Here is a 17059-nt window from a genome sequence, read left to right on the forward strand (position 1 = left end):
TCCCTTAGGACCCTTTAGAGGGAATGCCCCAAGCTCGTCTGCTGAGGTGACCAGATGGCTGAGCACTGGTTGAGGGAAATGACCCTCAGGGGAAAAGGAATGGGTTACACTAACTTATGCCAGCTTCAAAGGGTTAGAACTCATGTTCACAACTGTTCCTGGCCACAGCCCTATATATGCCACCCAGTCATTCGTCCTTAGTTTTTTTGGAGTGAATTCTACCAGGTGCTATAGGTGCCACTTTTTGAGAAGTGTAGACTTAATAGTTCTCAGGAAATTCAAGCAAGACACATTCCTTATCTCATGTTCTTCTAGGAATGCCCATGGATAGAACGTGTGAATCTTGTGTCCCCTGTATAGGAAAGCCACTGTTTTTCTTACTGCCCTGAAATAGGTGTCTGACAGGCCTATAAACCAAAATGCACCCAAAGTCATGATTCACAGACTTTAATAGGGACAGTACATCATTGGATTTTATAACCAACAGCATCAACTAACTTAGGCCATGGGCTCAGTCCAACAAGAGAGATTCTGCACAATGACTTACCAGAGTGATGAGCTACTCTGACCTCCCTGAATGCAACAACCTGTGTGTAATACTAGGAGCATAAGCGGGCCTTCCCCACACCTCTTCTCAAATATGAGTACCCTGGGTCATGGTATCAAGGAGAAATAAGAATTTATGGAAATGTTCATCCAAACCTGCCCTTCAATGGTGTCTATACAACTAAATAACAAATTTGTTTTTGCTCTAATGGTCTGAACAGTCAGCATGGTCCCAGTTTCAAGGCTCCACATTTATCGCCATTGAGAACTGCCCTTTGACTCCACGGCAGTGTAACTCTCTGACGTCAGCAGAGGTGTCCTTTGTTTCTTTGTAACAAGTACCTGCTTCCATGTCCAAATCAGAATATAATGAGAGGCAAAGGTGATCTTTTCATTCTAAGCCTGCTATTAGTCAAGATTTTCCAGAGAAACAGAACCAATAGGGGTGTGTGTGTGTGTGTGTGTGTGTGTGTGTGTGTGTGTATAATTTATTATAAAGAACTGGTTCACATGATTATGGAGGCTGAGACGTCTTATAATCTACAGTCTGAATACTGGAGACCCAGGCAATCCAGTGATGTAGTTCTGAAAAACAGAGGGTCAATCATGTAAATAACAGTCAAAGGCAGGACAAAGCCAATGTCTGTGCTCAAGCAGTCAGATAGAGAGAGTGAATTCCTCCTTCCTCCACCTTTTTGTTTTATTCAGGCCATCAACAGAGTAGACAATGCCCACCTACAATGGGAAAGGTAACCTGTTTTACCCAGGCCACTGATTCAAATGCCAATGTCATCTAGAAACAATCTCAAAGACACATCAGAAATATTGTTTAATCTAGGCACTCCATGCCCCAGTCAAGATGGGATGTAAAATTAGCCATTACAAAGCCACATCCCAGAAGCTTACTTTCCTACCTAACCAAGCTCTCTAGAAACAAAATGTTCATGAACTCCCCTGCTAAGGCCAGTGACCAAAGAGAACACCTCTTTAGAAATGTATGCAGAGGCTACACCAAGAAGCTACGATCACTTGTCCAGATCAACACTTTATTTTCAACCTCTTCTGAAAGGATTCCCACAACTCCAAATTTTTGCAGAAGATCTACACCAATAGGTCTCCTCAGGGTTTGGCCACCAGCTTTGCCTGCACATCCCATAGGTACCCCACCATACCCATCCTTCCCCATCTCAAAATCCCAAGCATGTTACTCATTCACGAGTAGCATCATCACTATCAGGAGTAGCATTCACCTGATTTCACAATGAAACTTCTAAAACTGAAGAGGGTACAATACAAGTCTACAGAAATAGGAGACCCAAGTATGGAACTATGGTATGGGTAACTGCCCTATTGGTGACCTCATGAATACAGCCAGCATTATGTCTCTAAAAATATCCAAAAGGCAGCCTCAGTCTCTGGGACAGGCTCATTTGCTTACAATTCTAACCCATTATTCTCTTTCTAGGCTTGTGAATCTCCAGCTCTCTTGCTTGGTAATCCAGCACATATTGTTTGCCTTACTCCTTTCATTTTGTGACACATTGTACTCTCCTCTCTAGTTTATCCTTCTCCCACCCCCACAATACACCGTTAACTTCAATCTCTACCTTGATTATACTTCCACTTCAGTTTTACCTTGAACTGAAGGTTCTGACTACTGCTCTAACAATAAACATTCCCTTAGCCTGCCTGGTGTCTGTAGTACCCAACCTGCTCGTTCCTTCAAGGAGATGGATCAGGTGGCTCACTGGCAATTCACAGCAATGAAACTTCATTGTCAACTGAGTCTGCTCACCGATACATTCTCTTATTTTCAATCTTGAGAGAAGAGCTGAGACCAAGTCGTTGCCCAAGTGTCAACACTATTTTTGTGAGTAATCAGATTTTCTTTGGGAAATAGTTCTAAAATGTAAACTTAATGCTGAGATTTTTAAATACTATTCTTATAAATCACCAACGAGAAACTTTCGCAAATAACTCTCAAAACAAGAGTAGGATTATCTCCATCCTCTTTTACATATTCAGTCAACATATCCAAAGTTGAACTCAACTCCCTACCCCAAAACATACCAATCCTTTCCTGTTCTCTCTTCCTATATTGCACCACCATTTTTCAAATTACCTAAATAGACTCTTTATCCTTCTACTGTCTTCTCTATCTCATTTCCAGTATCTAATCACCATATTTTATCAATTCTGGCTCCTACATCTCCCCCAAACCAATCCACTTTCCTCTTCTCAGGCACCATCATCTCTTTCCTAGATAACTATAAAACCTCCTGACCAGGTTCTGTTTCCATTTCCATCCCTGCTCCCCACTTCACCTGACTATCATTATATAACTATGGTGATCTTTCTAAAGTGCAAATCTGTCTATGTCACTTCTCTATTCAAAACAGTTCCACAGCTCCTTATTATGCTTCGCATAAACATCATACTCCTTAGCAGGAAATAAAAACTGGTCATGATCTGGGCATTACTTTTCTCTTCATCTTCATTTCTCCCCACTCCTCCCCTACCACTGTACAACATTCCCTGAGTAACATTCTCTCACACTTGTGACTTTGTACTTGCTGTTTCTACTTCCTGGATTATTCTCCCTGCCCTGCCATCCCTTCATCTGCCTAACACTGCTCATTATGTGAATGACAACTTGACCTTTACTTTTTTCAGGAAGTTTCGCCTGAACTATACCCATGTACCTCCAGACCTGACTGCATGCTTCTCTTGTGCATTCCTAGACTACATGGGCTTAAGACTATTATAGCACTTATCCTACCATATTGTAATTGTCCATAAAATCAAGAATTACCTGTAATCTTAATTACCTCTCTCCCCTAGTGAGTTAAGGATATTTTCTTGCTTCATCTTCAGCACCTGGAAGAGTATCTGCATCAAATAAGTGTTCCATAAAAACAAGTTAATGAATAAATGGATGTTGACATTTACCTCCTAGAGACATTTAACCTCCTAGTTAAAATTATCATTTTAACCTAATTTCACCTATATAAGAGAAGTTGGATAAGATCACATTGGGTGGTTTGCTCCAAGCACAACCTTTCACGGCAGGTAGATTAACTAGTATGTCTACTCCTAGAAAACATCATCAGTGTTTCCTCTTCATGTCCACAGAAGATACACCTCTTTAGGATAAGTCTAAGTTCAAGGCAGGGACAGTGCCCAAAATTGATGTTCTAGAGAATGTTGTCAGTTGCATAATCCTGGTAGAATGTTGAACAGGTTACACTGCTGCATTTTTCCCAGTTATTCATAAATCAGAAAAAAAGATTGTGCATTATTCCTTCCCTACTTTATAATCATTCCAGCCTAGAGAAATTAAAGAAAGCACCAATTCAGAAAACAATCTGGCTTTACTATGAAATATTTTCACTAAACTGCCCTATTTTACATGATGATATACATGATAATATAACTCAGGAACATGCCTACTAAAATACCACAGAATATAGCAGTGCTCCAAATTTTTGACAGCACCTGAGTACAATACATCAGCAATTCATTTCTCAGCTCTGAAAGGTTGAAGATCAGTAGCTAAATATGTAAGTGCTTATCAAGTAATTATGTTATTAAAATGACATACATCAGTCAGGCATATCTTGCCTTTGTGGATTCTTTGTATTCTCCATTTTACTAGTCAAAACACTATTTTCAGCACTCTTCTCAGGAATTAAGAAAGCTATATTTAAATAATGTTAATAAGAGTGACATAAACCTGCACGAAGGAATTAGAGAAATCTAAGGCTACATACCCCTTTGCACTTAGCAGGCGAAAATAGTGGCAGCCTGAACTTGGAATTCTAAAGCTTTTGTTACAAAGTCACAATCTTTATACTTTCTAAACCATTTTTTCCTTTATCACTGGAACTTCTTTTTACCCTTATTGTTCATAATGATGAAAAATTTTTTCAAGAACCAAAATAGTCACAAAAGCAAAATATAGCTTTATGGAGCCATAAAGACTAATGTAATTTTCATTGTTAATTAGACTTGTGGAAGGGAATTTTTATTCTTTCATGTTTAATTCAGAACTATTTAAAATTCTAATTTCTACCAGAATTTGAGTTTGGGGGGTTTCAAGTTTGTTTATAAAAAACATAATGACTCAGGGAGTTATTTACAAAAAGTCATTTAATAGATTTCCTGATTGTGGTAATAACTTACAAATTAGATTTAGGCAAATTTGGTGTGTGCATGTGGGTACAATGCTGACTCAGAAATCTGTCCTTCATGGAAGAGGACTCTGTCCAAATTCAGAAAGCCATTTAATGACCCTCAAAACCAACTGAAATGTCTATTAAAAACAGCTATTAGATATGCAAACAGCATGTTACCATTGGCACTAATAAGCAAAAGAAAGAAAATGATGCACACTGTAGAAGATATTTTGTTAGTTCAGAAAAAAAGAAGCAGCAGCCCACCGCGTTTCAAAAGAATTTCAAAATGATCTACCAGCCTATGGATAGAATTATTGCCAGGAAAGGCGAGGATCACAGATGAAAGAACATTCAATTTGTCCAGGAGAAAGTCATTAGAACTTCTTTGGCAAGTACAATTTCAGTGTAGAGGTTGGCAAGAAAGTGGTCGGGAGAAGGTCAAGATGAAAGTCAGAGGTAAGAAAGTGATTCAAACATCTCAGGTTTGGAATAGATTGAAGGGATGGTTTTTAGTTGAAAAAAGGGAAAAAACTTAATGGATTTTTGGGGAGGGAAGGATTTAATAAAAGTAAAAGAAAATTAAGGTTAAAAGAAAAAGGAGGGTTTCAGAGGAAAGTTGAGGAAAAAGAATCCTATGGAGAAAAGTTTATTTAGCCCAGAGTTCAAGAAGAGAAAAAGAAATGGGGATATGAAGACACAAACAAGAGGAAAAATAGGAAAGAAATAAGACAGAAAAAGACAATAGTATGAGGGAATAAAGAAAAAAAGAGAAAAGAGGATGAAGAGAGACCATTCTGGGAGAACGAGGGCAATAATGTCTTAAATGAGCACCTGTAAAAAAAAGTAAGAATAAAAACTATAAAGCTTCAAGAAAGAGTTGGAAAAAGCAGTAAAACTCCTTGTGCTAAAGTTACACACACACACACACACACACACACAGAGAGAGAGAGAGAGAGAGAGAGAGAGGGAGAGAGAAGGGGTATGTTATTGTACAAGATTACAACAAAAGTTCCAAGAGCGAAGAGCAAACTTTATTGAAGGTGTTTGCCCAGAAGATGCATCCCCCTCATGCAGGACAAAGCAAAACTGAAACAGGAGGATTCACTAATGACAATCCAAAGGTAGGAGTGGGTAAAGCAAACATGAAGACAAAAGAGCGTGACTGTTCAGGCAAGAAAAGCGGAGCTCTTTATGTGGTAAGCAGATGTAAGGAAGGACTAAATCTCCCTGAAACACACAGTTGTGGTGTTCAGTCTGTCCAGCGTAAAATCTTTTCAAAACAAGAGGGAGTTTAACCATGACATTGTAAAACTTTTCTTTCCTATAGGTTAAACGAGCCTGATTTAAAAGAAATAAATACAAATGTAAAAAGAGAGGCAAACCAAGAAACAAACTCTGAACTATAGAGAACAAACTGATGGTTACCAGAGTGAATGGGGAGAGGGTGGGTGGGGAGGGTTTAAATAGGTGATAGGGGTTAAGGAGGGCACTTGTGATGAGCACTGGATATTGTACAGAATTACTGAATCATTATGTTGTACACCTGAAACTAATATTACACTGTATGTTAACTAACTGGAATTTAAATTAAAAGTTTTTAATTAAAAATAAAATAGCCTGAAACATAGGACACAGGTGGCCAATATTCCTGTGTACTATTTTCATGATGTGTAATTTCATTTGGTGGTTTACCCACCATGTATGTCCAGCATGAACAAAGCTGACAGGGAATTTCTTTCCCCACTGCCTTCAGTATCTACTCATCTTTCTGGCTTTATGCCCATTTCAAATTTAAGACTACCTCCAAGGAATTTCAAAATGTCCTATAATTCGGGGTGCCTGGGTGGCTCAGTCGGTTAAGCATCTGACTTCGGCTCAAGTCATGATCTCATGGTTTGTGGGGTTTGAGCCCCGCGTGGGCTCTGTGCTGACAGCTAGCTCAGAGCCTGGAGCCTGTTTCGGATTCTGTGTCTCCCTCTCTCTCTGACCCTCCCCTATTCACGCTCTCTCTCTCTCTCTCTCAGAAATAAGTAAAACATTTTTTTAAAATGTCCTATAATTCAACACCTGAGTGCAAAGTGATGAAGGAATGTCTTGGAGCTCTTCCCTAACACCCAAAGATCCCAGCCTAGTTTTATCAAAAACTTTTAACAATCTACCATTTCCTTTTGTCATTTTTAGAGGATGCTGACACCAATTTAAAAGACAATTCATTAACACTAGAATTCCATAGGTGGAGACATAAAAAGAACATGGTCTTTGCAGATAACTGAATTCAAATCCCACCTCTATGATGCTGGGCAACTTTCCTGTCCTCCCTGAGCCTCAGTTTCAACATCTGTAAATTTGGGATAATAATATTTACCTCCAGAGTTGTTGTAAATGAGATAATGTATAAAGTATAGTTTAAAAATTGCTTGGCGGAGTGCCTGAGTGGCTCAGTCAGTTAATCATCCAACTTTGACTAAAGTCATGATTTCATGGTTCATGGGTTTAAGCTCCGCAATTGAGCTCTGTGCTGACAGCTCAAAGCCCGGATCCTGCTTCAGATTCTGTGTCTGTCTCTCTGTCCCTCGCCCCACTTGTACATGCATGTGCTCTCTATTTCTTTATCTCTTTCAAAATAAACAAACATTAAAAATTTAAACATTGTGTGGCATATAGCAGTTACTCATAAATGACAATTACTCTGTTATTCACATTTCTGAGGCATGAGAATCTCATCTAGCTGTAAGACTTTTTCTGGGTCACTCCATGAAACTATTAATCTTTCTGAAGCCAACATAATATATTATAATCATGTGCAGAAACAGATATGGCTTACTTATTGGAATACACTTCAATTTCCAAGGTTTAATATTAATATTATTGATAGTGTAAAATAGGTCTCCTTTATATTAAATTTAGGCTATTCATTTCATTTCTTTCTCTGTTCTCACCACATTTTTATAATAATAAACTATAAAATCCCATTAATTATTATATTTCCATATGTTAGGCCTTAAGTATTTAAAAAGGATTACTGAACATTTTGGACCTATCCAATCATCTGGTAAGTATAATGCATATTTGTAACAATGTTAAATATATGTGTACATATACATAATTAATATACATACATTAGTATACATATAAACACACATGATATATGTTGTACACATATATATGTAATATATTTTTAATATTTTTATTTATTTATTTATTTATTTATTTCTAGGAGAGAGAGAGACAGCGTGAGCAAGGGATGGTCAGAGAGAGAGGGAGACACAGACTCTGAAATAGGCTCCAGGCTCTGAGCTGGCAGTCAGCACAGAGCCCGATGCGGGGCTTGAACCCACGAACCGCGAGATCATGACCTAAGCGAAAGTGGGACGCTTAACCGACTAAGCCACTCAGGCACCCCAATATATATGTAATATTTTAACCACTTTCTCACACACCATTAGTATGCTAAAATGTCTTTTATACATTTTTACTTTAAGCTTCAAACAATTTGTGTTTCAGAAAAAAAAAACATGTTCTCAGAAGTACAGACATTTTATTTCTGTTTTTATTTTTTTCACTTTTATCATGTAATAATACATAGAAAGAAGCAACATGTCAAATGTTCCATTACTGATGGCTTTAGGGGGATGAATAATTTAGATCCTTGCCTAAAAAAAAGAGGACTCTGGGCAAGCTCAAGCAAGTGAAGAAGAGGCACCAACAAGAAGGCCAGACACTCTGAACTGGGGAACCACACAAACACATATCCCCAACTTCACAATGTTACCAAGAACCATCACTGTTCGCAAAGCACTTATCACTTTTGATAAGCAAGAGTCACCTCTTCCTCTCCCATACTTCAGCAGCACCTGACACCTCTATTAGCACATTTGTCACTTATGTGTGACACACTTATTATATGTCACACTTATGTGTGACAAATGTCTCCCCAGGATACTGTTGGAGTTCCTGAAGGGCAGGAGCCACACTGTTTTCTTGGAGATGATGTTCAATACCCTTTTGTGGAATGAATACACGGCACCAACATCAACTGACTACTGGGTAACCAGTAGCTTCCTTCTTGCAGAATGTGATGGTTTTTCCTCATATTCTACAGCATTTGACAACATAGGCTCCTTCTGAAATTATTTCCTCTCTTATTTTTTATGTCACTGCCCAATCCAGGTTCTCCTCATATTTGTCTGACCATTGATCCCTTGTCCATTTTAGCTGCCTCCTCTATGATCTCTGAGTCCCTAACTTACAGACTTGACATCTATACCTCTCTGCCCCAGGAAACAGCTTCTGTTAGACCATCTCAACTTCAAAAATCCCCCCTATGCTTATTACTCTCTAACTCAAACCCCTAGCCCTAATCTCCTCACCAAGCTTTAGAATGTCTCCACTCTAAGATAGCTTCTCTCAAATTCAACATAGCCCCAAACATAACTCATGTTCTCTTCAAGAAAGCTTCCTTACTTTTTGACCATGGCATCACAATTCTCTCCAGCATTTTCCAGAGGATGTGCTATATTCTCATTGAAAATTGGGTTAGATACAATTTAAAAGGTTTCTTTTCTGTAGGACTTCTCAGAAACTTTAATATGCTAATATGTTTTGGGAGTTTCCAAAATGGGGATTGAGTATATATGGTTTGCAAATATATTTGATTATGGGACTCTTACTGGAAGTTCCTCTCAGGAAGAACCAGCCTAGCCTAGTGAACTACGTAGGGACTGAGGTCGGAGACAGAGAGTTGTGGTTAATTAGTAAATTTGCCATGGGCACAGAAAGGGGGAGCTATAGCTTCCATTCCTGTATTTGCCATCCCTATGCATATTAACTGCCTGCCTAAAAGGGAAAGATACTCCACTTCATATGGGGAGAGGGTGAATGAGCAGGGAAAAGAAGTAGAGAAGCTATGACAAGATCAACCTGGTTGGATAGAACTCAGCTAGAGCCATGGAAGGAATAAGGCTGGTGAATAGGATAAATTCCAGGTTTTTAAAAAAAATTTTTTCAATGTTTTATTTATTTCTGAGTGAGAGAGAGAGAGAGAGAGAGAGAGAGAGAGAGAGAGAGAGGAGGGCAGGGTCAGAGAGAGGGAGATACAGAATCTGAAGCAGTCTCCAGGCTCTGAGATAGCTGTCAGCACAGAGCCCGATGTGGGGCTCAACCCCATAAACTGTGAGATCATGACCTGAGCCGAAGTCAGATGCTTAACCAACTGAGCCACCCAGGTGCCCCATATTCCAGGTTTTGAATTTGACTTGATCTTGGGAACAACAGAAGGTGTTTTTGGTTTTATTCTGTTCCATTTTTACAACAAGAGAACCACATGGATAATGAAAATTATGGTTTAGGAGGTTTAGTCTCATAGATGAGATTAGAGGAAAAAAGGAATTAACAGAAAGGCTATTATCCAGGTATGAAATGTTGAAAGTCTAAATCAGGTGAGCTAAAATAGTATATGAATAGCAGGAATGGAAAAGAAAGAGATATTTCTAAAGAGTTATTAGAATTTGGTAACTACTTAGATATAGGAAATAACATAAAACAGAAGGGAGAGTCAAAGATGACTTAGAAAAGATCATGTTATAAGTGGTTCACTTGTCCCATAACAAGTGGTTCACTTGTTATAAGTGGTCACTACCAAGCCTAGGCCTCCTGGATGGTCATTCAGTGAAAAACTAACCACAACCTTAGACTATTCAACTCTTGCATCTTCTGCCATTCCTTCCATGCCAATACCCACCCAGACTACTGTGGGCCCTCCTAGTCTCCTAGTCGTGTGTTGCTTGGCATTGAACTCAGTGATTTGAGACCTGGAGACTACATTTTTCACAGAACCATGTATAACCATTCCCTACTCATTAGTTCTGTCCTTAAGCACTAGTCTCAAAGTAGTATAAAAATCACCTGGGGGCTGTTTTAAAATGCAGACTCCTGGGCTCCAATCCAATTATTCTGATTGAGTCAGGCTGGTATAAAACCCAGGAATATGTATTCTAACAAACGCCTAAAGCAGGAGTGGGCAAACTACTGTCTATAAGCCAAATTTAGCTCACCACCTATTTTTGTACTATGCCCAAGCTAATAATGGTTTATTTTTATATTTATTTTTTAAAGTTTTTTAGTGTTTGTTTATTTTTGAGAGGTGGGGGAGGGGGAGAGAGAGAGGAAGACACAGGACTGGAAGTGGGTTCCAGGCTCCGCACTGTCAGCATATAGCCAAACATGGGGCTTGAACTCATGAGCGTGAGATCATGATCTGAGCTGAAGCTGGATGCTTAACCGAAAGAGCCATCCAGATGCCCTGATAATGGTCTATTTTTAAATGGCTGAAAAAGTTCAAAGCAGAAAAATATTTAATAATATGGGAATATTCAACTTTCAGTATAGAGGGTTTTTTTTTTTAAGGACTTTATTTTTTAGAGCAGTTTTAGGTTCACAGCAAAATTGAGAGGATGGTACAAAAACTCCCATATACTCCTTGCCTACATGTATGCATAGCTTCCCCCATTTTCAACTTCCCCCCTAGAATTTATTTGTTACAATAGATGAATCTACGTAGACATGTTCTTATTACCCAAACTCCATAGTTTACATTAGGGTTCACTCTTGATTTTGTGTATTATATGAGTTTGGACAAATGTATAATGACATGCATCCATCATTGTAATATCAAATAGAATATTTTCACTGCTTAACATTAATAAAGCTTTACTGAAACACAGCCATACTCATTTGTTTAAATATTACCTATGGTTGTTTTCATGATAAAACAGCTAATCTGAATAGCTGCAACAGAGACCACAAGGCCCACAAATTCTAAAATATTTACGTCTGGCACTTTACAGAAAAAGTTTGTTGATCCTTGACCTAAAAGATCCTGTTGTAGTATCAGAGACCTCAGGCTGAGGTATCCTTATGTACAAGGTTCACTGAAATTCCATGCTGCCTAAACTTCACTTATTTTCTTCATGTCTTAATGACACTCTTACTCCCTACAGTTAGTGATTCAAGTATTCTTCACATTTCTCAGTCCTTTCTCTACCTGGACCTCTTCACTCTCAGCAGATACCTCACCTCTCACTTTAGTAAGAACACAGAGCCTATTTAATAAGTTATGTATCTCACTTCCTTTACTCCTATGTGAAACCAAAACTATTCAAAAGTACTCATAAAGCCTAGGAGTATCTTCACAGTGTCCCATGGACCTGTGTTCAAGTCTCAGCTCTGTAACTGGCTTGTGATCCCAGGCAAGGCTTCAACCTCTGGTTTTATCATGTTTAAATATGGCTGGCAAGCCTAGCCCAGAAGACCATTGTCAAAGTGAAGTTAAACACCTTGGGCCTGGCATAGAGCAGGCACTCAATAAATGCTTTCTTCATTCTGTCTGATTCTAAAACACCCATCGGTCACATTTATTGAGTGTGTACTATGGTGTCAGATACTTTATATTCATTATCTATTAATTTTGACAGAAATACCAAGATAGAAGCTAAACTATACTGTCTACCCAAACATGCTTCATGAATTATCCACTCTTCTCTTTCAGTTCTCACCTCTGATGACTTTATCCCTTTCCACATGTAGTTATACATATAAACATGCTCAATTCTCTTCTTAGCCCTGCCACAATTTTATATTAAGGTGTCCTCTCACCTTCCCTGAAACAATAAAAAAATAAAAAAAAAAAAAAGGAAATCTCACCCATGTCTTAAATGTCCCTCACAACTTGGTTTATTTTGTTTTGTTCAATCTAGGAAAATAGTTATTCCCATTTGGGAACAAATGGCTCCCAATATTACTGAAAATTATTAACTCCCCAAAACAGATGGCATTGTCTTTGTATTTGTTCTGCATTACAGAAAATAACATTCTAAACATTAAGGATTAAACAACCACAAAGCAAATCTCTCCCTGACTGCCATAACAACTCACCCTGGTGGTTTCCTTCACTTTTCTGAGAACTTCTTTTCCATTAGCTTCACTGGCCTCTACCCTCTCCCCCATCCCTTTTTCTTGTCCTCTCTACTCTTCACCTCCCTCTACACTTTACTTTCTCGGACCTCAGCTTCAACTACCAGTCGAAAAGCCTAAATTAGCTGTGTCTAGCCCTAACATTCCTTAAACTTTTCCTTTAAATTTTTTATCCTTTTTCCAAACCATGGGAAAAAATGTCTATCTACATTTCAAAGTCAATCAAAGGCAACACCAAATCTCCTTTAAAATTAAGGCTCTCTCCTGTCTTCTTTACTTTGCTGAATCATGCCATCATTCCCTGAGACTTAAACTCATAGAATCATCGTTTCTTTCTTAGTCTCCATTACCTTGACCCCAGCAGCTGCTTCATGTTTATCTCTAAAAATGTTTCTCCTGTCTCCCTGTCCTCAAGTCCTCACTTCCCAATCCATCTTTGATCCATAAAGTTATAATTCTTTCCCTAACGCTTCAGTGAAATTGCTCCTGCTAATATCACTGACATCCTCTATGTTGCAAAACCCAACAGACTCCTTTCAGTTCTCCTCTTACTCTATTCCTTTGGTAATATTTGAAATCTCCTTCTCTATTTCTTAAAGGTTTACTCCCTTGATTTCTAGTTTCCTTCATACACATCCTATCTGTGTGATCTCTTATCATTGGGTATTTCTATTATACAACTTATTTACATTACAAACTTGACTGGGAGCTCCTTGAGATTAGGGACCTTATTCTGCCGAGTACACAGTAAGCACAAAGTAAGTATCTGTTAAATTAATGAGTGAATTAATTCTCTTTCTATTAATCCTATTCCTACTATCACCACTCTGATTGAGCTTCTGGTTCCTTCTCACCTGGCCGATTATACAATTTCCAACCCAGCTTCCTCACTTTCAGTCTGCTCCAAACATTTCAGGGAGGATTGCCAAGTACATTTTCCTAAATGAAATTCAACGCCACTGAAATGTCCAATGTTTCCTGCATATGGTCTTCTAAAAGTATTATATAGTAACCCAACACTTAACATGGGCTTTCAAGCTCCTTGAGCTTTGGTTCCCATACTCCTTCTGTTGCAATTTTTCGCCCTGTAAGATCTACTTTCTCCATAGTACCTGATTCTTCACAATTTCTGATTAATATGACTGAACAACTTTTGATCTTCAATATTCTAATCCACATAGTTCATACTACTTTGATAAGCCATAAGATTTCTAGCCCATTGTTATCATTAGCGATTAACTTATTGAGTGACTTAGTTTGCAAACTCCCTGACAGCAAGAGCCATGCATTCTTCATCTCATATTCCATTTCATAATGTATTTTCAATAAGCATACAGTGACTTAATAGTTTCTTGACTGTGTCCTATGTATTGAAATACTTTGCATTCCAGTGATTCTCATCTAAAACTACTCTCCTTTAATTCCCAAGTTCTACTACAGCTCTGACCTGGCCCATCCTTCCCTTTTCAGTGAAACTGCCTGAAAGGATTGTCACAAATGCAGTCTCTTCTCTAATATTTCCCACTCTCTTCTTAGCCCATAGCAATCTAGCTTCCTGTCATTCCCTCCACTCAAAATGGTCTTGCAAAATCAATCACAATATCTGTGTTGTGAAATACAGCATGTCCCTCTTAGTCTCTAACTTACTTCACATTTCTGTTGAAATATGATCCCAAGTTCCTATCTTGAGCCTAAAACTCACCTGAGTGAGTTAACTCATATTAACATATCCAATTCTGTACTAGAAATATTCATCTGAGTGTCAAACCCAGTAGAGTACTCAATAAATGTTTGTTTAATAAAGAATACCTCTTCAGCTTGCTCTTATTGGTTTAGATCAGTGTTTCTTAATCTATTTTATCCTAAGCCCTCTACTTAATGAACATGTAAAATGAACATGTAAAATGTATGTACCAAATACATTTTAACACAGCTGCCCCCCTTCACCCAGAGGCTTTTTGGAGGCTGAAAATGACCAACTCTCTGCATGTTTCCATCAGACATCAGACCAAGATGGTTCTGTGGAACATTCGTTTCTGATGTTTAAACTATTAAAACAGTGGTGTTTGCTTAATTTTCCAAATACACAATTATAATATTATGTATGTTCAATAGGCTTATTTAAATAATATGCAATAACCTGGAGATCCTGACAAGCCCCTTGGGGACTCATCCTTCTCTTTCTACTGCTCATCCTCCAAGCTGACAATCCCAGTGCTAGAAGCTCTCTAAGGCAGAGTACAGCTCTAAAATTGTGTGGCTTTAGGTTATAAAATGTTTAAACATTTTTGACCCCTTATGCATAGTGGGCACTAAATAAAAAACATTTTGAGCAAATTACAGATAGACATCAAAACACAAATAAAATATTTTAAAATTTAGTTTATACCTGGAATTTTCCCTTCCACTTCCTCATCTTCTCTCCTCTATCCCACCTTCACACTTCTAACCCCAATCCCTTCTATTTTTTCCTGATTTTCACTGTAGTAATCACATAATGTGCTATCCCTATAAGAAACTGAAACTTATTTTTTTTTTTCTGTAGGCAAGAAAAGTAACTTGTCCAGTTTGGAATTTTTATGAGGAAATACAAGTGATCATCTCCTTGACCGTGCCTAGCAGTCCAAAAAAGAAAAATATTTCCAAATTACTGTGGGGAAGTCATCCAAGCAAGATTGAAAACAGTCTGCTATATGTTTAGAGGGATTTAGTTCCACATCTGGTTTCCCAGCAGAAGCTGGAGGGGAAGCCTTAACTTTTCATTGTACTCACATCTTCATTTTACTATATCCTGATAGATACTACCTTTGAACTATTAGGATGTTAAACCACTCTGTTGGATGAAGTACTTTGCTCTTCATTCAGTTTATTTTTTTTTTTAATATTTTTATTTATTTCTAGGAGAGAGAGAGAGAGAGAGAGAGAGAGCGTGAGCAGGGGAGGGTCAGAGAGAGAGGGAGTCACAGACTGAAACAGGCTCCAGGCTCCGAGCCGGCAGTCAGCACAGAGCCCGACGCGGGGCTCGAACCCACGAACCGCGAGATCATGACCTAAGCGAAAGTCGGACGCCCAACCGACTAAGCCACCAAGGCGCCCCAATTCAGTTTATTTTTTTAAAAAACTGAGGGGCACCTGGGTAGCTCAGATAGTTAAGGGTCCGACTTCGGCTCAAGTCATGATCTCACAGTTTGGGAGTCTGAGCCCCTGCGTCAAGTTCTGCACTGACAGCGAGGAGCCTGGAGCCTGCTTCAAGATCTGTGTCTCCCTCTCTCTCTGCCCCTCCTCCCTCACACTGTCTCTCTGTCTCTCTTTCTCTCTCAAAAATAAATAAACATTAGAAAAAAATTAGACAGCGGGTGCCTGGGTGGCTTGGTTGGTTAAGTGTCCGACTTCAGCTCAGGTCATGATCTCACGGTTGGTGGGTTCGAGCCCTTCATCGGGCTCTGTGCTGACAGCTCAGAGCCTGGAGCCTGTTTCGGACTCTGTGTCTCCTTCTCTCTCTGCCCCTCCCCAACTCATGCTCTGTCTCTCTCTGTCTCAAAAATGAATAAACTACAAACAAAAAATTTCAAAAAAAGAAAGAAAAAATTTAGACAGCTATGGGGTACTTTTTCATAGCTCATTTTTGTTACCATAACCACATCTTTTCATCCGCAGTGATCTAGCGCATATTTAAGAGAGTTTGCCCTTCCAAGAAAAAAAATTATACACTACTAAATCTGTTCTTATAACTGTCTTAGAGGAAGAAAAATATTACCGTCTTTCATTTTCATTTCAGAGCACTTTATAAGGAGTCTGTGAACATCAAAAGGCATTTATTGTTAGCCTTCAATTCACTCTTGAAAGACATACCCATTAGAGCTATGACAATATTGGCAATTTTGGATAGCTGACAGATTGGACACCCTTTCCTAAAAGAGATACAGTGGCTGACAATCAAGTTCAAGGCTCCAAGAACCTTGTAACATCAACTCTTTAAGCCAAAGAGCAGAAGCAAAGACCTGAGTAACTTAAAAGAAAACCTACACAGAAAATATATTAGTGTTCAGGTAAATGACTCTCTAAAAACTTTTTAAACCTGGGGTTCTAAAAGGTTTTGTAAAATGTTTCTCAATTTTCACTTCATTCCTCAAACTCCAAATTATATGTGTTGAGCCATTATAGCTGATTCATGGATTTCTCTTTTCAAATTTTCTAAAAGGAGTACACAGAAGTTGAACTTATAAAAGCCCTACTACCTAATCATGATTCAATGTATATCTGTAACTCTAAACCTTTGTGATGGTATCCATTTTTCATTGTCTGTGGCCCCTTTTTAGGCATTAGCATTATATTCTTTAGGTAATAATATAGCATTATAAATAACA

The sequence above is a fragment of the Crocuta crocuta genome, unplaced genomic scaffold, assembly GCF_008692635.1.
Source record: "Crocuta crocuta isolate KB4526 unplaced genomic scaffold, BGI_CrCroc_1.0 scaffold70, whole genome shotgun sequence".
Classification (NCBI taxonomy): Eukaryota; Metazoa; Chordata; class Mammalia; order Carnivora; family Hyaenidae; genus Crocuta; species Crocuta crocuta.